Genomic DNA, 24,968 nt, shown 5'->3' with positions numbered 1-24,968 from the left:
ATTAGGGGTACTGGAAAGAGCAAAGAGAAGCATTATCTATTTTGAAGCTTTTCTGTATAGCTACAAAGGGTTAACTAGGTTAGAATGGTCCATGGGCTGTTTACTTTGCTTGCATGTTTATTTTGATCTTCCCAAGAACATTCTTCTGTTCATCTTTCTAGTATCAGTTATTGGAAACAGAGTACTCATTAGTTCTTAATAAGTGATTTTAGCTTAATAAATTATGATTATGAAATATAATGCTATTAGGTAATATTTTTATAATATAAAGGGCCATGTGATGTGAGTAAGTGCACTGTTTTGGAAATCAGGGGATAAGGGACTGACCCAGCTGTCAACATGGTATATGATTTCAAGCAACTCACGTAATCAGTGAGTCTTGTCTATTGAGGGAACGGACTAAATCTTTTTTAGAAAATTTAAAAAGGTGGGATCACATGGTAAAATGTGTATAAAGTTTAAAAAGGAAATGGTTTACCAACGTTTATGACAAAAACCAGCAAACTCTTTCTCACCACCCCGCCACATCTCCTTTTCTAGTCTCTGATTCCTGTTCACCAGGCAACCACCTGTTCTCTGTACTTTGCCCTTTTCACCTTTATAATGAATGAATTGTTTAGCATCCCCTCTAAAGCCTCTCCATTCAGTTGTGTAGAAGAGCTCATCCCCTTTGCCTTCAAGGGCTTTACCATTATATTTCTCTCCTCTTTTTCTTGCCTTCTCAATTCTTCCCTCTACTGGATTATTTCCATCAGTATTACTCTGATTACTATTGCTGTGTAACAGAAACTACCCAAAACTTAGTGATTTAAAACAACTACTTTATTAGGCTCACAGATACCATGGGTCAATAACTGAGACAGGGCACACCAGGGATGACTTTGTTTTTGCTCCACAATGGCTACTAGGACATGAGTTGGGAAGAATTGCCAGCCAGGGGTGACTTGAAGGCAAAGGACTGGAATCATCTGGAGGTGTCTTCACTCACATGATGGGTAGTTGATGCTGACTCTTGACTGGGATGTTAGCTGGGCTGTTAACTGGAGCATGTACATGTGGCCTGGATTTCCCCACGATATGGTGGCTTCAGGGTGGTCACCTTTCATAGTGGTGAGTAGAGAATTAAAAGTGAGTGTGTCAGTGTGTCTCAGCATAAATCTTTTATGATTTAGCCTTGGTAGCTGCACAGTATAACTTCTGCCATGTCCTACTGGTTGTAAGGGTCAGAAGCCTGTCCAGATTTGATGGGGGAGTGGCAAGTTCACACTGTAGAAGAAAAACATGTGAGATGGGAAATATTGTTATGGCCATCTTTGGACAATTATTCATACTATTGCCATAGTTTGCCATTTTGCCAAACTTCACATCCCTCCCGTATCTGAAATACATGCAAAATACACTGAGCTTCTCCTCAAAGGTTCCTAATTCACATCCCATCATGACAGTAACTCAGAGTCCAGTATCTCATCATATAAATCAGGTCCAGGTACAGAATAGTTTTCTTGGGTATGGTTAATTGGATATGGTTCTTCTTGAACTGAGGACCCATGAAGAGACAGTTTATATGTCCCCCACATACTTTACAAAATTGAAAAGGCACAGGTTATCTGCAATAGACATTCCTCCTCAAGAAGTGCACAAGGTAGGCACAGTCTGTAGCAATTCTGCAACCCCACTGGGCACATGTTGCCAGTTCCTTGATTAGGTCTCAGTCCTGCTTCCTGGAAGTCATTCTTAATAGGACATAGACTTCTGCTGTTTTTGGGTTTACCTTCTGAATTATTTATCTCCCCCACCCCCGCACCCAACCCATATAAAGTGATTTGTATTTGTAAGAGTAACTTTCTGAGCTTGCTTCCTGCCTGTAGTGCTCCAGGGTCCAAAGGCCCCCTTTTATATAGCAACTGTCCGTTTCATTCCAAGCTAATACAACTCCTTTAAAAACTTTGTGGACTTCCTGTGTGTAAGTTTATAATCTGTACCACCATACCCACAAATCTCTTTTGAGAGGAACTCTTTCCTCCCCTAAGCTCTGTGTGAGTCTGCTGTGGGACAACATCCTTAAGATCCTCAGATAATATTTCGTCTGAAAAGATCTATGAGGTACTGATTTAGATCTTAAGAAAGGATCTTATAATCACACTCTAGACTGGATCTTTGCTCTGAGGCCCTTTTTATTTGGCACTTTGCTGGCTGAAAAGATTGTTCTGAGTCCGTTACATCTCCTTGAAATTCTACTCAAAAAACGAATAGGTTATTCTTTAGTTCATCTCTCTGTTCTCTCAATTGTAAGGGCAGCTAGAAGAAGCCAAATTGCTTTAACTTCCTGCCGAGAATCTCCTTAATTCATTAGGTCGGGTATGTATTTTATTTTCCATGTTAATGTAGGTGATAGTTTTGCTAAACTTTGCCCTAGTATATAACAAGGGTCTCCTCTTATTCAGCTTTCACTATCATTTCTCTCACTTTCCTTGAAGTCCTCACTGACAATCTCCTTGAGGGCTCTTAGGCTGCCATGAAGTTTCCTCAAGACCTTTGAATGTGTGAACACAAAGGGTCCTTATCTGTTCCTGGCTGTAAAGCAGGTCCTTGAATAACTGTCATTTCTTCATAACGTTGATAAGAAAAAAATGGATTCCTGGCTGGGGCCACTGTTTGTGTGGAGTTTGGACATTCTCCCCACATCTGTGTGGGTTTTTCCGGGTGCTCCAATTTCCTCCCACATCCCAAAGATGTGTATGTTAGTGGATCGGTGTGTCTAAATGGTTTCAGTCTGAGTGATCATGTGTGGATGAGTGTGCCTTGCAGTGGGTGATGTCCTGTCTAGGGTTGGTTCCCACCTTGTGCCTTGAGCTGCTAGGATAGGCTCTAGCCACTCGTGACTGAACTGAATTGGGTAAATAATTATCTTACTTTATTAGTCTTTCTTAAATGTGTGTATAGCTCACATTTATTTCAGTGTTTGATAATCAGAGTGTTTGGAGTCTTTATTTAGAAGTTTGATGATGTTTTTGTGGCCATAAATATGCCATAGGAACTTCCTTATCTCAATTAGCCTATAGAAAAATGGATTTTGTTACACATTGTTTCACTTAAAGTCACAGTTTCCAAGAACCTATTGAAGATAGTGAGGATTAACTGTACTAGAACTGTTTCTTAACCCAGTGGTTCTTATCAGAATTACCTAAAGGACTTACTGAAACACAAATTGCCGCTGGGCCCCACCCCCAGAGTTTGTTTCATTAGCTCTGGAGTGGGATTTCAGGATTTGCATCTGTGAGTTCCCAGGTGCTCTGATAATGTTGATCTGGGGCCTATATTGTGAGAATTACTGATTTAAACCAGGGATTGGCAAGATTTTTCTATTAAGGATCAGAAATAAAATATTTTAGACTTTGTGGGCAAGATTGTTTCTCTTGCACCTACTCAGTTCCACCTTTGTGGTGCAAAAGCAGTTATAGACAATACATAAATGAACAGACGTGGCTCATGGCTGTGTTCTCGTAAAGCTTTATTTACATAACAGGCAACTGGCTTAATTTGGTATGTGTGAACTGTGCTCTGCCAATTCTCAATTTAAATCATTACTTGACTCCACATCTCTTCAAGCTATGGCCCCATTTTTCACTCCCGTTTGGAACAAAACTCTTTGAGAGTTGTCTGTATTTGTCTCTTTTTATTCTTTCTTAAATTATCTATTTTTTGAACACATTTAAATGTCTTAGAATTCAAAAAGTAGTGAATATCTTTGTACATTTGTCAGGGCGTGTGTGTGTGTGTGACTATAACTAAAGATTAAGTAGAAGAGGAATTGCTGATTCAAAAGTGGTATATGTTACTAAGTTCAACAAATATTGCCAAATTGACATAGAAATACCAATTTATGCTTTTCTACACCTTTACTAACATTGTGTTTTCAGATGACTTGATTGTTGCCAACTTGAGACATGAAAAATAGAATCTCATTATAATTTTAATTTGCTTTTTATTCTCCTTTTTTGGGGAACTCTTCACTCATATCTTGGCCCACTTTCTATTGGATTTGTGGTCCTTTTACTTTGCTTTGTGGGAGCTCTTATACTAAGGAAGATAGCTTTGAGTTTGCGAAATGAGTTGTTTTCCCTAGGTTGTCTTTTTATCTTTTTGATTCTGTAGATAGTGTGATTTTGTTGTTGTGCATCTAGGTAGGTCCCTTCTAACCCTGAAATTATATTTTGAGATTCTCCCTTGTTTTCTTGTTCCATCTGGAATTTATACTGATGCAAGATATAAGATGGAATGCAACTTTTTTCCCCTAGATGGTTGTCCGGTTTCAATACTATTTGTCAGATAATCCTTCTTTTCTCTGCTGCTGTGAAATGCTAGTGTTTTAAATTGTGTATGTAGTTGGATCTATTTCTGGACTTCGTTTCATTCTAACAATGGCTCCTGTGAAACCATATTGTGAGTTCTTGGGTAGTGAACATTTCTATTAATTTATTTGTTTTCAAGTCCTGTATAATATTTATTAGCATATGGGAGGCATTCAAGTACTTGAAAGTAAAATGAATAAATCAAGCATTTAGGAATAGAAGCAGATCTTTTTGCCAATTATTCAGTTTAGTTATTCTATTTAATTTCTGTATTTTAAACTTGAATTTAACCTTGGTTTTCCATTTTAATTTTACCTTTTTTAAACTTTATTGTGAAGTATTAAGTTATTTTTTGTACTTACTGAATGGGCATTTGCTAACTTATGAGTCTGCTCTTATTAGTCAATTTTTGGCCTTAAATTGTTAAAAATTCACAATATAGTTTTATTTGTATCAAATTTGCTACTGAGGGAAGCTTGTCATTTCTAATGGCAATCCATAGGATAGGTCAAGTCATTTGAGATTGGAACCATTAAGGATAAGTTCATTTAACATTTAATTATTAGATCTGTGGTTAATTGGCCAGGTTAGAGAAGACAGAATTACAGGGAAGTCTGGATTTTACAACTTATTATTTTAGAGGGTCAAATTTAGAATAATATTTTTAAGCTTTTTAAGTAGAAGTATATGGATCACCTGAGGTCAGGAGTTCATGACCAGCCTGACTAACATGGTGAAACCCTGTCTCTACTAAATACAAAAAAAAATAGCCAGGTGTGGTGGTGCATGCCTGTAATCTGAGCTACTTGGGAGGCTGAGACAGGAGAATCACTTGTACCTGGGAGGCGGAGGTTGCAGTGAGCTGAGATCGTGCCATTGCACTCTAGCCTGGGCAACAAGAGTGAAACTCTGTCTCAAAAAATAAATAAGTAAATAAATAAAAATAAATAAATAGAAGTATACTATTCTGATTCTCTTATTTATACTTATTTATACGTATAATTTTTTAAATACATGAGGTATTGTAGATTTTTTGGTTTGTTTTGAGGAGGGGCGAGGGTGATGTGAAATATAGTTTTCATTGCCTCAGATCTTCAGTTGTAATGATACTGCTGGAATCCTCCATTTAGGACCTTGTCTTGTTAAAAAAAATTATCCTTGCCTTCACCCCTACCCCTCCCTGCCACAAACTTTTAAAGGTAAGCATTCTGCGATAATTGGATTATATTTACTATTATGAAAATTTAAAATTATTAGAAGTCAAATGAAATATACCTTCATTGTAGTGAGTTTGATTCACAGTGCCTCTGGTTATGGTGGTCAGTAAAAGTAACACTGTATTAGGAACAATCTTCATGGTGGGAGTTCTCTCCTTTTACTCTTCTGTTAGTTTGTTCTTTTCTTTTTTTTTTTGAGACGGTTTCACTCTGTCACTCAGGCTGGAGGACAGTGGCTCAATCACGGCTCATTGCAGCCCTGCCTTCCCTGGGGTCCAGTGATCCTCCTACCTCAGCCTCCTGAGTAGCTGGCACTGCAGGCGAGTGCCACTATGCCTGGCTAATTTTTCTATTTTTTTTGTAGAGATGGGGTTTCACCATGTCGCTCAGTCTGGTCTTGAACTCCTGGGCTTCAGCGATCTTTCCGCATCAGCCTCCCAAAGTGCTGGGATTATGGTTCTGGAGCCACCGCGCATGGCCTGTTAGTCTGTTCTTGCATTGCTATAAAGAAATACCTGAGGCTGAGTAATTTATAAAGAAAAGAGGTTTAATTGGCTCATGGTTCTGCAGGCTTACAAGCATGGGGCTGACATTTGCTCAGCTTCTGGGGAGTCCTCCGGGAGCTTTTACTCATGGCCAAAAGCTAAGAGGGAGCAGGAATATCACATTTCAAGAGCTGGAACAAAAGAGAATGTGGGGAAGATGCACACACTTTTAAATAGCCAAATCTTGCAAGAACTCAGTATCTTCAGGACAGCACCAAGGGGGATGTTGCTAAACCATTCATGAGACATCCACCCCCATGATCCAATCACCTCCCACCAGGCCTCACCTCCAACATGGGGGATTACAGTGCAAAACATGAAATTTAAAGGGGACAGCATCCAAACTATATCACCCTTGCTCTACCCCTCAGCCTCATTTTATAGGCAACAATTGAATATATTGGTTTTATAAAGGTTTGATACGGAAGGATTCATTAGGAGTGGATTTTAGGACTTGGGGAATGACTCAGAGAAGAAAATAGTGCATGATAGTATAAGTCTATCTGATTGATGAGTAACTGGAAATCCTTCCAAAACATAATGCTTCAGTGTCTGCAGAATTGTTTCATTTCCATATTTATGTATTCCTTATTCTTTCCTTGTTTATCCATAGGTGCTTAATTTTATTTTTTTATCTGAATGCATTATGATAATCTTTAAATAATTATTTCAGAGGAATATCTGAAATATTCAGTGTTCTTCTAGCATGGCAGTATTTTAAAAATCATTATGAGCTTAAATTCATACTGATTTAAACAACTTCTAGATTTTTTTGAATATCAATAGCAGAGGGTAGTTTTAAATATTTCACGAGCAGAATTAATTAAATTTCCTGTGCAGTTTTATTTTTTATAGACAAACTCGTCACTTCTTAAAATCTTTTAAAAATGTCTTGGTAATACAGGCTTGGAATATGATGGTTTTGAAATGAGATCTTAAGGGAAAAAAAACTCCAACGGTTTTTTTTGTTGTGTTGTTGAGACGGAGTCTTGCTCTGTCACCCAGGCTGGAGTGCAGTGGCATGATCTCAGCTCACTGCAACTTCTGCCTCCCAGATTCAAGCGATTCTCCTGCCTCAGCCTCCCGAGTAACTGGGATTACAGGCGCACACCACCACGCCCAGCTAATTTTTGTATTTTTAGTAGAGACGGGGTTTCACCATGTTGGTCAGGCTGGTCTCGAACTCCTGACCTTGTGATTTGCCCGCCTTGGCCTCCCAAAGTGCTGGGATTACAGGCATGAGCCACCATGCCCGGCCAAAAACTCCAACTTTTAAAGGCCTATTTAAAGCACTTGTCCCATCTTTGTTCACACTTTTTCTGTATGTGTGTTGTGAATTATAAATCTGGCTTTTCCTATAAATCTGGCTTTTCCTATGTAGTCATCATTAAGCATGATTCTAAGAAGTAGCTCAAAATCTCCTAAGACCAAAAACCACAAAAAACAAAAAAAAACCCAAAACCAGAAAAGGGATACATTTTGCAGAATAATTTATATTTTCTTCTCTTCATGGCATCAGTTTTCTCAGGAGTTCTTTTTTTTTTTTTTTTTTTTTTTTTTTTTTGAGACAGAGTCTCCCTCTGTCACCCAGGCTGTAGTGCAGTGGCGCGATCTGCAAGCTCCGCCTCCCAGGTTCACGCCATTCTCCTGCCTCAGCCTCCCGAGTAGCTGGGACTACAGGTGCCTGCCACCACGCCCGGCTATTTTTTTTTGTATTTTCAGTAGAGACGGGGTTTCACCATGTTAGCCAGGATGGCCTCAATCTCCTGACCTTGTGATCCGCCCGCCTCGGCCTCCCAAAGTGCTGGGATTACAGGCGTGAGCCACCGCACCCGGCCTCAGGAGGTCTTTTAAGCTTTTGCCTGTCATGTATGTACTTCTGACACTGGCCGAAGGTAAAATGATTACATTTGACTTCGGTAGCCCTTAAATGTATGGCTGTTCTTAATATTTTCTAAAGCCTAAAAGTTGAATTAGTATTCATCTTAGATTTCTTGTTTCTTAAGTGAAAGAATCATGACATTGTGTTAAAATATCTTATTTGCATGTATTTTATATACTGTTTTAATAGGCAATAGTAGTATACAAGCTTTGACCAAATGTCTCTTCATATAAAAAATTCAAGTGAATAAAAACAGTCATTTAAAAATGACATTAGTCAAAGGGGCAAAAAAGATTAGAAATGCTTCTTGTGATTGACAGAACTTGCTTAACGTATTAGGGTTCTCTAGAAGGACAGAACTAATAGGATATGTATATGAGTTTATTAAGTATTAACTTAAAAGATCACAAGGTCCCACAATAGGCTGTTTGCAAGCTTGAGGAGCAAGGAGAGCCAGTTCAAGTCTCAAAACTGAAGAACTTGAAGTCTGATGTTCGAGGGCAGGAAGCGTCCAGCACAGGAGAAAGATGTAGGCTAGGAGGTTAGGCCAGTCTCTCCTTTTCATGTTTTTTTTCTGCCTGCTTTATATTTGCTGGCAGCTGATTAGATTGTGCCCACCCAGTGGTCTGCCTTTCCCAGTTGGCTGACTCAAATGTTAATCTCCTTTGGCAGCACCCTCACAGACACTCCCAGGATCAATACTTTGTATCCTTCAGTCCAATCAAGTTGACACTCAGTATTAACCATCACGCTTAACAAGTTTTTCTTTTTTTGAGACAGGGTCCCACTCTGTCACCCAGGCTGGGGTGCAGTGGCACAATCTCTGCTCACTGCAATCTCTGCCTCCTGGGCTCAACCCTTAGCCTCCTGAGTAGCTAGGACCACAAGGTGCATGCCACCACACCTGGCTAATTTTTGTGGTTTTAGTAGAGATGGGGTTTCGCCATGTTGTCCAGGCTGATCTGGAACTCCTGAGTTCAAGCGATCTGCCCACCTTGGCCTCCCAAAGTGTTGGGATTACAGGTGTGAGCCACTGCACCCGGCCACTTAACAAGTTTTAATAACATTCTGGATGTCTGCATAGTGACAAATTGAGATACAGTTTTATAAAACTAGCATCATCCTGTTCATTCTAAATTGATCCATTTTAACTCAACAGTGTATTGTGGAGATCTTTCCAATTCATTGATTAAGATTCATTCATTCAATCCTTTTTTTCATTCATCAAGCACTCAGTCATCGGTCACTCACTGACTCAACATAATTACTCATCAGCTCATTTATTTTGTTAGTCACTCAATCATTTGATCAGTTATTCATTCTGTGACTCAGAGGGTCACAGCTCATTTGGTTGGTTCCTCTCTTAATTGGTCACTCGCTCACTCAGCTTTTTGGTTGGTTGGTCCATCAGTCAGTCACTCTCTCTCCCAGTGAATCACTCACCCACCTACTCAACAGATCAGTCAGTCTTTAAGCAATCTTTCATTAAATAAATTATTAATTATCAATTATTCAACAGATATTCAGTGTCCATATTGTGCTATGCAGAAAATATAGTACTAACGATATAATGCAAGCCAACATACATCATTTTTTAAAAACATTTATTTGATTTTTTTTTTTGAGACGGAGTTTCGCTCTTCCACCCAGGCTGGAGTGAAGTGGTGCGATCTCGGCTCACTGCAACCTTCGCCCCCTCCCTGGGTTCAAGTGATTCTTCTGCCTCAGCCTCCCAGGTAGCTGGGATTATAGGCGCCCGCCACCACACCCGGCTAATTTTTGTATTTTTAGTAGAGACAGGATTTCACCATGTTGGCCAGGCTGATCTCAAACTCCTGACCTCAGGTAATCCACCCATCTTGGCCTCCCAAAGTGCTAGGATTACAGGCGTGAGCCCCCGTGCCTGGTGTACATAATTTTTAATATCTTTGTAGTATTCTGTTGGCTAAGTTGCCACAATTTATCAGACCTCTTTAATGTCATTAATTTTTTCCCAATATTATAGACTTATTTCATAGAATTATTAGATATGCATGCTACTACTCCTGTCCTTTTTCAAAGGACAGTTATTAGATATTCTTGTTTTTCTCATATCTTTGCCAACACTGGGTATTGGCATTCTTCTTGTTTACCAGTCAGCTAAGGAAGCTAAGGAAGAAACAATATCTCATTTTTATGTACTTTTCTCTGATTCTTAATTATGTTGACCATGTTTTCATTTCTTTTGTGAAATGCCTGTTTATGTTCATTTTCATATTAATTTGTGAGAGTTACTTGTATAAATATATTAAACCTTTGTAGTATATATTTTTTCTGTTTTTTTTTAAGTTTTGATTATAGTGTTTATAATATGCAGTCAAATTTACCCATCTTTTATTTCCTCTATCATTTTTTACTTAGATGTTGGGTTTAGAAAGGAGGTATATAATGTGACAGAGTTTTTGGTATAGAAATAACCGACATAGATATAAAACATACCAAAGAAATAGTCGGAAATGTCCAATTTCGAATGTGTAAGGGGACCAGTAAGAAAAGCATGAAGAACAGCTAACAGCAGTAATTTTTAAAAGGGTATTTACAAACACTTGAAAATGTTTATATAGTTTAAAGGAATGATTAAAATATAAAGAGAAGCATAACATAAAAATGAAATAAAGGCATATATATAGTCATTGTGTAGATGGTTTTCTAGTAACAGTTATACCAACTTTGAAATGATTTTTAGGCTTTGTTATGCCAACTTTTAGGAGTTTTGTTTTTAAACTTTTTGAGCTTATGTTTCATCATGGCCAATTTTTATAAATTTTCCATGTATGCTCAAAACATTTTTTTAGTGGAAGGTTTTAATATGTCCGTAATTTCTCTGGTGGCTTAAAAATAATTAGTTTGTGGAACTCTTTGTGTATTGGAGATACCATTTTCTTGTTTGATATATTTGTGTATGTATTATGTAAGAACTGGATAAAGGAGGTGATTGGGATATGTATAAATATCAGGTAAGAACTTGATAAGGTATTGGTTGGTTTGCATATGAAAAGTTGCCCTCACTGTCAGGTTCTTTCCTGTTTCTAGGAATTGGCTAGCCCTGGAAGGACTGCCCCTTCCAGGGTCAGCAAATTCCCAAGATGTCAAAGCATCAAAAATACAGAATAAAAAGACATGCTTAGTACAGTATGTAGAAATACAATTGGTTTTGTTTATTTTGTGATGTATCCTGTGATACTGGTAAATTCATTTATAAGTTCTAGTAATTTTTTGGTAGAATCCTCAGCATTTTTGATACATACAATCATGTCTGCAAATAAAAAGTTTCATTTCTTTCTTTTCAATCTCTATGTCTTTTATTTCATTTTCTTACCAAATTGCATTAGGTAGAACCTCCAGTGTCGTATAGAAATGGTGGTGGTGAGCGTCCTTTCCTTGTTCCTGATTTTATGGAGAAAGCATTCAATATGTAATCATTAAGTAATGGAAGGTTGTTTGTAGATGATCTTTATTTTATTGAGGAAATTCCCTTCTTTTTCTAATTTATTTCCAGAAATTTTATCATGAATTGGTGTTGACTTTTGTCAAATGCTTTTCCTGCAACAATTGAGATGATCTTATGGTTTTCCTCCATTATTCTGTTAATGAGGTAAATTACATTGATTCATTTTCAAATGTCAAAGCAACCAGTATTACTGGAATAAAACCCACTTGGTGATGATGTTCTGACCTTTTTGTATGCTCCTGGTTCTATGTTCTATTATTTTGTTATGTTCATGAGAAACATTTGCCTGTAATTTTTTTTTTTGTGATATGCTTTTGCCAGGTTTTGGTATTAGGATAATTGTGGCCACATAAAATGATTTGGAAATTATTTCTGCCCCTCTGTTTTCTGTAAGACTTTGTACAGAATCGGTACTATTTTTTCCTTAAATAGTTGACAGACTTTCCCAGGGAAGCCACTTTGGCCAAGAGTTTTCTTTGTGGGTATGTTTTTAATGAAGAATTCCATTCATTGAAGAGATATGATACTATTCAAGGTTTCTGTTTCTTCCTATGTCAGTTTTGGTAATTTTTGTCTTTCAAGGAATTTGTTCATCAAATCTAACTTGTTAAAGTCATTGGCATGAGGTTGCTCCTATCCTTTTATATCCACTTGCTGTTTATAAAATCTGTAGTGATGTCCTGCTTTTATTTCTGTTATTGGTGATATGTGTTCTTTTCTGTTTGTAAATTGATCATCTTAGAGGTTTATCAACTTTTAAAATCTTTTCTAAAAACAAAGTTTTGGTTTTATTGATTTTCTTTATTGTTTTATATATTATTAATTTTTATTCTTTATTCTTTCTTCATTCTCTGGTTTTGTTTTCGAGCTACCTAGGAAGCTTACATAATTAATTTCATATCTTTCTTCTTTTCCAACATAAGCATTTATAGCTATACATTCTCTCTAACCACTATTTTGGCTGTATTCCCCCAAATTTTATTGTTTCTTTATTATCATTCAGGTGAAAATAATTTCTGATTTCCCTTTTGATTTCTTCTTTGAACCTGGGATTATTTAGAACTATGTTAATTTTGCAATACTGGGAGATTTTCTAGATAGTTTTTTGATATTTATTTCTAATTCAGTTTTGCTATGGCCGAGAATATAATTCATGTGAATTCAGTCTTTTCAGATTTATTGAGAATTGGTTTATGGACCAACTATGGTATAACTTAGTGAATGTTCTGTGAGCACTTGAAAAGGATGTATGTTCTGCAGTTGTTGGGCATTGTGTTCTGTAAATGTCAGTTAATTTAGTTGGTTGATGTTTAGGTCTTCATTATTTTTACTGATTAAAAAAAATTTTTTGTTAATTCCTGACAAATGAGTATTGAAATTTTTAGTTTAATAGTTGTTTTATTTCCCTCTTTACATTTTTGCTTCATGTAATTGGAAACTATTATTGTGTGCATATATATTTAAGAAGTCTAATTTATAAATCTTTTATGATTAGTGTTTTTATGTCCTGCTTACAAGAGGTCACATTGGTCTGTTTTCCATCTTAAATTAATATTTGTGTATGGTATGAAGTAGATAGAAGTTAAGGTTATTTTTTGCCCCATATGAATAGCCAATTGACTAAGCCACATGTTTTGAAATGACCAATATTTCTTCACTGAAATGCAATAGCACATCTGTTCCAAATTAGGTAACTGTATGTGAGTACATTTTTTTGGACTCTATTCTGTTCCATTTGTCTATTTGTTCATTTTTGTGCTAATACCAATCTGCTTGTTCTATCTTTATGATAAATCTTGATGTCTGATAATATAAATCTTAAGTTTGCTCTTCAAGATTGTTTTGGCTATTGTAAATCCTTTGTTTTTCATAGACTTTAGGATCAACTTGTAAATTTCCACAAAAACTGCTAGGATTTTAATCGGAAGTTTGTTGAATCTATAGATTAATTTGGAAAAGAACTGACATCTGAACCATACTGAGTTTTTCTATATTCATATATCAGCATGGTCTATCCCTCTCTTATTTAGCTTGCATTTATTTTTTGTAGAAATGTTTTACAGTTTTTATTGCACAGTTTTTACAGATATTTCAATAGATGTATTCCTAAGTATTTGATTTTTTGTTACTATTGTAAATGATACTATTTTTAAATGTTCATTTAAAAAATTGTTTGCTTCTGATATACAGAAATACAGTTGATTTTTATATATTGGTCTTGCATCTTGTGACTTTGCTAAATTCACTCAGTGATTGGCATATGCTTTTAAATTTCCTACATAGACATGTCCTCTATGAATACTGACAATTTTACTTATCCTTTCTAATCATCATACCTTTTATTTAGTTTTCTTGCCTTATTGCACTAGCCACAATTTCCACTATGGTGTTGAATAGAAATCATGATTTTAGACATGCTTGTTAAGTTTTTGAACTCTACAAGAACAAGATCAATATTTTACCATTAAGTATATTGAGATTTTTTACTGTTACCCTTTATCAGAGTGAGGAAGTTTGCTTTTATTCCTAGTTTGAGATTTTAAAATCATGAACATTGGTTAAATTTTATTAGAAGTAGTTTCTGCATCTATTGAAATGATCATATGGTGTGTTTTCTCATTGTTCTAATACTGTGATAAAATATATTGACTATTTAAACATTTTTTTCTAAATTACATAAAAATTGTATATATGGTGTACAACATGACATTTTGTTATATGTATACATTGCAGAATGGCAAAATCAGTCTAACATATGTATCACCTCACATACTTATTTTTTTGTGGTGAGAACACTTAAAATCTACTCTTAGCAATTTTGAAGTATACGATATATTGTTATTAGTAGTAATCACCATGATGTACAATGGATCTCTTCAGTTTACTCCTCCTATCTAACAGAAATTTCGTTATCCTTTGACCAACATCTCTCACTCCTCCTAATGGGACCCTCAGCCTCTGGTAACTGCTATTCTACTTACTCTCTGCTTCTGTGATTTCTACTTTTTTAGATTCTATGGATCAGTGAGATCATACAGTTTTGTCTTTCTGTGCCTAGCTTTATTTCACTTAATATAATGTCTTCCAGGTTCATCCATGTTGTTGTAAATGACAGGATTTTCTTCTCTTTTTAAGGCTGAATTATATTCCATTGTGTACATATGCTGTATTTTCTTTATCAGTTCATCTGTTGATGGACACTTAGGTTGATTCTTTATCTTGGCTATTATGAATAATGCTGCAATGAGCATGGGAGTGTAGACATTGCTTTGACATATTATTTTTAGTTCCAATACCCAGAAGTGGGATTGCTAAATCATATGGTCGTTCAATTTTTAATTTTTTGAGGAACCTCCGTTCATTTTCCATAGTGACTGTACAAATTTACATTTTCCCACCAAGAGTATACAAGAGTTTCTTTTTCTCCACACACTCACCAGTGCTTGTTATCCTTACATCTTTTTGATAAGACTCATTCTAACAGGCATGAGGTGAGATCTCATTGTGGTTTTAATTTGCATTTAGTGATGTTGAACATTTTTTCATGAACATGTTGGCCATTTACATATTGTCTTTTTTTTTTTTTTTTGAGACAAAGTCTTGCTCTGTTGCCTAGGCTGGAGTGCAGTGGTGTGATCATAGCTCACTGCAGCCTCGACCTCCCAAGCTCAAGTGATCCTCCTCCTTCAGCCTCCTGAGTAGCTGGGACTGCAGGCATGTGCCAGCATGCCTGGCTAATTTTTTTTTTTTTTTTTTTTTTTTTTAAGATACAGGGTCTCACTATGTTGCCCAGGCTGGTCTTGAACTCCTGGTCTCAAGTAATCCTCCCACCTTGGCCTCCCAAAGTTTTGGGATTACAGGGTTGAGCCACTGCACCCAGCCTGTATTGTCCTTTGAGGAATATCTGTTCCGGTCCTTTGCCCATTTTTAAATCAGGGTATTTGTTTTCTTGCTTTTGAGTTGTTTGCATTTCTTATCTATTTTGGATATTAACTCCTTATCATATGGATGGCTTGAAAATATTTTCTCCTGTTTTATAGGTTGTCCCTTCACTCTGTTAATTGTTTCCCTTGCTGTGTACAAGTTTTTAAATCTGGTATAATGATTGATTTTTAAATGTTAACTTTGCATTCCTGGGGGTAAATTCATTTGGTCAAGACGTATTCTTTTAAAGTATTATTGGATTTAATTTGCTAGGATTTTTTTTAGCATTTTTTCCCAAATATGTTTATGAGAGAGATTCCAGTGTAATTTTTTTCCTTTTCATGTCTTTACATATTTTGGTATCATGTTTATACTCTCCTCTTAAGAATGTGGGGAAGTGTTTTTTATTTTCTATTTCCTGAGAGAGTTTGTATAAGCTCAGTGTTTCTTCCTCAGACATTTGGAAAAATTTACCAGCAAAGTCACTGGGCATTAAATTTTCTATGTGGAAAAGTTTTAAATGATATATTCAATTTTTAAATTACTGTATTCGTTTGTTCTATATTGCTATAAAGAGCTATCTGAGACTGGGTAGTTTTTAAAGAAAAGGTGTTTAATTGACTCACAGTTCCGTAGGCTGTACACAAGGCATGGCTGGGAAGGCCTCAGAAAATTTACAATCATGGTAGAAGGTGAAGGGGAAGCAAGTACATCTTCATACAGCAACAGGAAAGAGAGAGCAAAGGATGACATGCTGCAAAAATTTAAATAACCAGATCTCATGCAAACTCACTCACTATCATGAGACTAGCAAAGGGGAAATCCACCCCATGACCCAGTCACCTCTCACCAGGCCACTCCTCTAACATTGAAGATCATAATTCAACATGAGATTTGGGTAGGGACACAGAACCAAACCATATCAATTATATATAGAATTATTCAAATTTTATATTTCTTCTTGTGCTAGTTTAGGTAAATTGTTTTAAAAGAAACTTCACTTGTTTTTAAATTGGAGAATATTCCTGTTGTCTTTTATATGTTTCAATATTGTAAGCTCTGGTAATAATGTCTACTTTTTAATTCCCGATATTGATAATTTATGTTTTATCTTCTTTTTTTCTTGATCAGTCTTTCTAGTGTTTTATCAGTTTTAATGCTTTTAAAAAGCCAACTTTTTACTTTGCTTTTCTTTATTTTCTTTTTATTTTTCTCTGATTTCTGCTCTTAAGTATTTTCATTTTTATGGTTTTTGGCTTAATTTGTTGTTCCATTCACAACTTCTTGAAATGAAAATTTATTTAATAACGTTGTTCAGCCTTTCTTCTCGTCTCATGTATGAATTTAAGATTATGAATATCTTAGTATACACTTTTACTGCATTTTACTCATTTTCATTATTGATTCAAAGTATTTTTAAAGTTATTCTTTGTACCATGGGTTCTATGAAAGTATATTGATTAATTTACAAATATATGCGGGTTTCTAGTTATTTTTCTGTATATGCTGTGATACTTTTGTCATTGGTTATATTTTCCATAAGATATTTTTAATTTAGGTGCCATTGGCAAATTTCCATTAATTCAAATGCAGAACTTCACATTTTTCAATGCATACATGAGTTTTTTTTGTTGAGGTATTAAGAATAGCATAAATTTATAAAATATTAAGTAATCATTGAATGCAAAATTTGTCCAATTTTGCAACTTAATATACTTTTTATTAGGTTGACGCTAAAGTAATTGCATTTTTACTCATACTTTAATGGCAAAAACCACAATTACTTTTGCACCAGTCTAATAATGAAAATTATTATTATATTGTCTTTTTTTTTTTTTTGGAGTGGAGTCTCACTCTGTCACCCAGGCTGAACTGCAGTGGTGTGATATCTGAGCCTTGGCTCATTGCAGTCTCCGCCTCCCAGGTTCAAGCAATTCTCCTACCTCAGCCTCCCAAGTAGCTGGGATTACAGGCGCGTGCCACCACGCCTGGCTAATTTTTGTATTTTCAGTAGAGAACAGGGTCTCACTACATTGGCCTGGCTGGCCTGGAATTCCTGACCTCAAATGATCCACCCGCCTCGGCCTCCCAAAGTGCTGGGATTACAGGCATGAGCCACCGCGCCTGGCCCTAATAATGAGAATTCTTATCAAACTGTTTACACAGAATAAAATGAGTGGGTAATGGTGAAGCTGAGTTTCACATTTTTATGTGATATTCTTCAGTGTTGCTATTTGTTCAGTACTTTTAAGAATTATATAAATTTTTTATGGTCTATACATTAAGTCAATATTATGGGTCCCAAATATATAAAACGTTTGCTTGTTCCATTGTTTATGTTTTGAATACAAATTATATTTTGTATGATTTCATTAAGAATTTGTTGAGAATTTTATGGCCTAACATGTGGTCTACTTTCTAAAATATTCCAGCTTCATTTGAAAAGGATATGCATTCTTCAGTTGTTAGGTGTTTGCTTTTGATTGCTTGTATTTCTGAGTCAAATGTAGGAAGTGGAGATTAAGAAAAGGGCTGGCAGTTTTGGTGATTGAGGAGGAGAAAGTATGAGATAGTTGTCTTGGATAGTGGGAGAGTAAATGTTCTAAAGAAATATAAAATGATAGTTGAGCTGCACTAAGGGCCCATTTGAGTATAAATCTAAAGAGGGACCAATCTGAATGCATGTGTTTTCATCAGTGATTTTTTATATGTGTGGGTAGAAGCTCTGAGTAGACAGAGATAAATTGAACTCTTTTAGAGTTTGTTATCTTTGGTGTTTGGACCCTTTGCTTTGATTTGTGTCAGTACAGTTTTTAAAAAATTAAATGTTATCTCCTCTCAGCAGATCTTTTTAACATGAACCCAGGCATCTTTAACACCAATAACATTTCTTCTATTATTTTTCTTCCCTGTGTTCTCATTCGTCCTCCATCTAGAGCTTCTCTTTAGAACTGTACTCCCTGGATTGATCCTCTTATTTCTTACTTTTATGCTCATCACATTTTTTTCTTTCTGTCTGTCTCTTTCTCTTTCTGAGTCTAGGAACTGGGAGTTTGTCTTGACTGTCTTCCAAATTATGAGTTTGGTCCTTTGAGTCGTATTATTCAACTCTTTCACTGAATTGTCGTCTATCTCTTTTTCTTTAATGTATAGAGAATTTATTATGCACAGCCACTTGCAAACTTTAACAAGTATGATTAGAGCAGCATTTTCTATAACAGCAACACATAAGTTAGAACAACACAAATCTTAAAATAACTGGAATGGATGAGCAAATTGGGTGGTCCGAGGCTCAGACATCAGCAGGTGTTAAACACCTGTGGGAAAGGAAAGAGAGAACGATCCATTTATTTATTTCTATAGGAAATGCAAAAGAGGCAAAATTAAGAAAAATACTGCTTCATGATAAAGAATAAAGCCATGAAGAATATCCACAAAATTGCGTATAGTGGGTACATCTGATACAGAATGGAAACAGCCAGGATAGCGCAGCACAGGAACACTATGAAATGCCCAGGCTCTCTCCATTACTAGTCAGGATTTTTTTTTTTTAATTTTGTAAACTTTTTTTATTCTCTGCTCCTTTTCATAATCTAGTGATGCTTTACGTTTTCAAAATATTATTAAATCTCTCTGAGAATACCAAGAAAGATTTTAAACCAAGTTCTCTTCCCTGCATTATCTGTTTCTTCTGGGGTCAGTTGTTTTCTGGTCTATTTTGGTCTTACTCTTTTATTCCTACCACCCCTGCCCCATCCCCATCCTAACTATACTAATCCTTGATAATCATTGCATATTTATGCTTTTTATGTGTGTGCAGACAACTGTTTTTATGCTTATAGATGCCTTCTTCTGTGTATTTTTTTTTCTTCAGTTAAATTTTTTTTCTTTTTTGCAGTCACAGTCTTGCTCTGTTGCCCAGGCTGGAGTGAAGTGGCGCCATCCTAGCTCACTGCAGGCTCAAACTCGTAAGCTTAAGCCATCCTCCCACCTCAGCCCCCCAAGTAGCTAGTACTACAGGTGCACACTACACGCTGGCTAATTTTTAGATTTCTTTTTTGTAGAGACAGGGTCTCGCAATGTTGCCGGGGCTAGTCTTGAACTCTAGGCTCGAGCGATCCTCTCACCTTGGACTTCCAAATTGCTGGGATTGGAGGCGTGAGCCATCACACCTAGCCTATGTATGTTTTAAATAGAGTCTATTTCCTCTACTCTGTCATTCTAATCCTATTTACTTTTGATCTTCCTGGAATTACTTTAAATTTCTGATTTGCTGATAGCACCTTTTATTATTTGTCAGAGCTGCCATGAATTCGTTTATATAAACTTTTAATTTTACTCCTTTTAGCTACTGTTGTTACCTGTTTTACTTTTATCTCTGTTTTAAGCCCTACCATACACTGTTATTATTCATGCTTTAAACAATTGTCAATTGTCTTTTTTTTTTTTTAGATGGAGTCTCGCTCTGTCGCCCAGGCTGGAGTGCAGTAGCATGACCTCCGTTGCAACCTCTGCCTCCGGGGTTCAAGCAATTCTCCTGCCTCAGCCTCCCATGTAGCTGGGATTACAGGCGTGTACCACCATGCCCGGCTAATTTTTATATTTTTAGTACAGACAGGGTTTCACCATGTTGGCCAGGTTGGTCTCGAACTCCTGACCTCAGGTGATCCACCCGCCTCAGCCTCCCAAATGCTGGGATTACAGGCGTGGGCCACCACGCCTGGCTGTCAATTGTCTTTTAGTACATTTAATAAATGGAAGAAGAATAATATTATAATTACATATTTACTATTTTTGAGCTCTTCATTCCTTTCTGTAAACCTGAGTTTACATGTAATATTTCCTTTAATCCAAATGATTTTCTTTACCAGTTCTTATAGTGTGAGTTTGTTGGTGATGTACTCTCTCAGCATCCATTTATCTGAAAACATATTTGTTTTGCCTTGAATTTTGAAAATTCTTATTTTTTATAATACAACAGATCCAGTAGTATGAGAATTATTTTTCAGGATTGTAGAATTCTAGGTTGACAGCTTTCCCCGTCTCCCTACCAGTACTTTATCTTCTGGCCTTCATTACTTCTGAAGGGATGTCAGTTCTATTTCTTGTCTTGGTTCTCCTGTATGTATGTGACTGCTCTTAAGATTATCTTTTTGTCTTCGGTTTTTAGCAGTTTGGCTATAATGTGACTAAGTATGGATTTATATAGATTGGATTCAGATGAGCTTTTTGGATCGGTGGTTTGATTTTTTTAAACAAACTTGGAAAACATTTAGCCAGTAATTTTTCAAGTATTTCCTCTGTTCCACTTATATGTATCAGACTTTGTTACTCTTGTTGTTGTTCAGTGGTGTGATCACGGCTTTCTGCAGCCTCAAACTCCTGAGCGCAAGTAATCCTCCTACCTCAGCCTCCCAGGTAGCTGGGACTACGGGCACAGAGCACCATGCCCAGCTAATTAAAAAAATTTTTTTTGGTAGAGATGGGGTCTTGCTATGTTGCCAGGGCTAGTCTTGAACTCCTGGACTCAAGCAATCCTCCTGCCTTGGCCTCCCAAAATGTTGGGATTAAAGGCACGAGCCATGACTCCTGGCCTAGATTTCTTGATATTGTAGAGTTTACATATGGCTTCTTTATCTTCATGCATTATATTGATTTTTTACTGTAACTTCTATTACATATGTATCATAGTAAACAAAGTCTTTAAAATAAATTCTAATATTTGGGTCTGCTGTGGGTCCATTTCTATCATATATATTCTTCTTTTCATGTTTAATAAGTTTGAACTGACTATTGTACATTGTGGGTGATACAGTGTAGAAACTCCGGATGGTGTGGATTTCAATCTTTCTCTGAAGTAATGAGTTTTGTTCTAGCAGGCAGTTAAATTTACTAGCAGATCAACTTGATCCTGTGGAGGCTTGGTTTTAGGCTTTGTTGGGACAGGTCTATTTCAGTTTTGCCATTAGTTCTGGAAAGTGGCTCTTATTCTTCAAGTGTGGCTTTTCTGGCGTTTCGGTGGAAAGCCTGAGATATTTACCAGTTCCTCTAACACTAAATCCTGACTCTCCAGGACCAGATAGCTGTTGAAATCTCTTCCCAGTTCTTTCAGATTTCTAGCTATTGCCTCTCCCTGGGCTTCGATTTTCATCCTATGGATGGGAATTCAGGAGTCAGGCCCCACTGACTCCCATTTTCCTGAGATTTCTGCCCTCAATTTTTAGCTTTTCTAGCAGCTCCAAACTTCATTCTCTGATAATTTCACCCAGTAAGACTGCAGCTTTTTACAAGAGCTCTGTCCCCTCCTCTGGCCCCTGCCTGTACACAACAGACTCTGTATGTAGTTGTCTCAGGATGGAAGAAGAGTAAGTATGGGCCTCATTCAGTGTATTCCCCTTCTTTCAAGGGTCATATCCCCCCTGATTTGTATCTGCTTTTGTTTCCTTGACAATGCCTTCAAATGGTGTTTTTATAAATATATATTTTTAAAAAGTTTATAATTGTCATCATCGGGAACATTAGTGTAGTATAAACTACTCTCTCATTATCAAAAATCTATATGTTAAAAATTACTTAAAATTGTTGTTATTTATCATTTCCTTGGTGTTTGGGGCAGAAGGGAATGCACATGATTTTTATGAACTTCTCATTAAGGGAGGCAACCCAGCCTTGGTCTGGAGATCCTGAAATTATACCGTATGTATAATAAAATAATTATTTTGTTATTTTTATGAGCATAGCATTAATAAATTAAATATTTAGTAAGACTTGTATCTCAGGATTTTTCTGCCTGCTAAGAATAGATCGTTTGACAAGGCAGATGAGGTTCTTTGTTGAGTTATAAGGTATTGAAGCCTATAATTTAGTAGTGGAAAGAGCACATAGCAAGAGTTGTATGATGAGGTTGGAGAGGTAGGCAGCAAACAGATAATGGAATTTTAGTCTAAACATTCGTAAAATATGAGGGTGGCTCCTGTGTGGAGATTAGGTTATTGGGAGGCAAAGTAGACTTAGGGAAAATAGTTAGGAGGACATTGCAGTAGTTCAGGAGAGAAATAATAGCTGTTTAGTGTATGATGGTAGTTGTGGAAAAAAAAGCCAATGGATGGATTTGAAATATAGTTTGGAAGTAAAACTATCAGTACATATTGATGGATTGGATATAGGGGTGAAAGAAAGAAGAATAAAGGTTGACCAAATTCTTTATTATCTCAAAAGTATGAAAGCTTGTTAGGACCTCTTTTCTGTTTGTATTTTCTTTCTTGCTCAATAAGAAAACAACCCAAAGCACTTTTTTCTAATAACTTATATCTTCTTCTTTTGTGATAAAACAATATGAGTGGTCTTTAGAGTACAATACAAAATTCTTTTACATTTCACCTCACCATATTTAGGTTTACCAAAGTAGTATAAGAATAATTGTAGGAAAAACATAGTATATCTACTTGGACTATAAAATTTTGGTATACTAAAAAAAGTAAATCAAAATGGTTATATCTTGCAATAGAATGCAGAATCACATGGATATTAAAGGTAAACATTTAAATGTATTTTATATTCTTGGCTTCTTCTTCAGACCACTCCATTGCCTTTTGGGACATTTCTGTGGAAAAGTTGAGAAGCACTGACCTATCTTCCAATCCAGCCAAACTTGTCTCTACTTTGTTCCAGGAACATGCTGTGTACATTCCTCTTTCCATGTTTTGCGTGCTTTTCTCCCTGCCAATAATGTCCTGTTTTTCATTACTTGTCAAAATTCTATTTTCCTTTTAAGGTCCAGCGTTATGTTTTAATTGTTGTGTGAAACTTCTAAAACCTTTCTTTGTTTTAAGTAATTATGATCATTTTCTTCTTGTCATTTTGTAACACTTAATTTTTAAAATTTATTTTGTACTTAGATGATGTATAATTTACTATAAATCATAGATTTTTAAGAGTTGGGAGGAACAGTGGAAATTTAATTAAGTAATTTTATTATACAAGTGAGGAAGCTGAGATTCATTTGTCATGTAACTAGTTTGCAATAAGAAAGGATGAAACTTATTTTTAGGTCTCTTGGCTCCCAGGTTAGTAATTTTTCTAATCTACTGCATTACTTCTTCATGTATATTTATTGATCTGAAAAGTTGTGTCTCTTAGAATTATGTAGTATATGAGTAAAGTTTGAAAATATGAACTTTTAAAATGTGATATTTGAGGTACTGGTTTTCGAGTGTATGTGTACAGTTGATTAAAATTTATTATAACTTGTATTTACTTTCTCTTTTTTTTTTTTTTTGGCAGAGACAGGTTCTCACTATGTTGCCCAGGCTGGACTTGAATTCTTGAGCTAAAGTGATACTCTCACCTTGGCTTCCCAGAGTGCTGGGATTACAGGTGTGAGCCACTGTACCCAGCCTCTTATTTACTCTTTATTCAACAGATTTATTAATCAACACATGTTGATGAGACTTAATTACAGCTTTTATATACTCTTCATTTATTCAACAACTTTCATGTGTCAGAGAGTATCCTAGGCACTGAGTGCAGTAGTAAATAATACATTAAGGTTCTTACCTTCAAGAAACTTTCATTCTAGTGGTACAAGACAATGAGCAAAATCATAATCTAATCTATGGTGGGAAAATATCAGAACAGCTGTGGCCACTTGAGTGGTCGGAGCAGGGACTGATGGAGAAGGAGCATGGAATAACTTTCTGGGATGCTGATAATTTCTTTTTTTTCTTTTTTATTTTTTTTATTTTTCACCTGAATACATTTTTATTAATAACTTTTTATTGCATTAGACATAGACAGGTAAAAAGGAATCATTTTCTATTTGATTTTTCACCTCGAATAGCTTGCTTGTTATGTATTCTTTTTTTTCCTAATTTATATTTTCTTTTTATTTTATTTTATTTTATTATTATTATACTTTAGGTTTTAGGGTACATGTACGCAATGTGCAGGTTAGTTACATATGCATACATGTGCCATGCTGGTGCGCTGCACCCACCAACCTGTCATCCAGCATTAGGTATATCTCCCAATGCTATCCCTCCCCCCTCCCCCCTCCCCACAACTGATAGACTGGATTAAGAAAATGTGGCACATATACACCGTGGAATACTATGCAGCCATAAAAAATGATAGTTAATGTCCTTTGTAGGGACATGGATGAAACTGGAAATCATCATTCTCAGTAAACTATCACAAGAACAAAAAACCAAACACCGCATATTCTCACTCATAGGTGGGAATTGAACAATGAGAACACATGGACACAGGAGGGGGAACATCGCACTCTGGGATGCTGGTAATTTCTTAGGGCTTTGGGTTACATAGGTATATGCAGTGTCCAAAGTTATTGACTGGTACACTTAAGATTTGTGCATTTGATTGTATTTAGGAGGGGAAAATCATGTAAAAGTAGAATAGATGTAACTTACATGAGAGTTATAAAGGACAATATGTTAAACACCCGTGAAACTACCACCCACCCCAGGAACTAGAATGTTGCCAGCAATTTGCACCTACATATGTGTTTCTCCCTAGCTGTCCTCCTGTCTATCTTGCAGA

General features: G+C 36.1%; 1 protein-coding gene across 3 annotated transcripts in view; it reads left to right on the top strand.

Annotated features, from left to right (window-relative positions):
* JAK2 (Janus kinase 2) overlaps nt 1–24,968 on the top strand; it is a 143,870-nt gene that overhangs the window by 5,681 nt on the left and 113,221 nt on the right. Inside the window, exon 1 of one of the 3 annotated variants that reach the window (XM_063649551.1) lies at nt 19,361–19,378. The exons of the other annotated variants lie outside the window; for them this stretch is intronic. The gene's annotated coding sequence lies outside the window, so the exon portion shown is untranslated. Of the gene's footprint in view, nt 1–19,360; nt 19,379–24,968 lie in introns of those variants that run through there. 3 annotated transcript variants of the gene reach the window in all.

This window comes from Pongo pygmaeus, chromosome 13 (genome assembly GCF_028885625.2).
Source record: "Pongo pygmaeus isolate AG05252 chromosome 13, NHGRI_mPonPyg2-v2.0_pri, whole genome shotgun sequence".
NCBI classification, from domain to species: Eukaryota; Metazoa; Chordata; class Mammalia; order Primates; family Hominidae; genus Pongo; species Pongo pygmaeus.
This window is presented reverse-complemented; position numbering and strand designations above follow the sequence as displayed.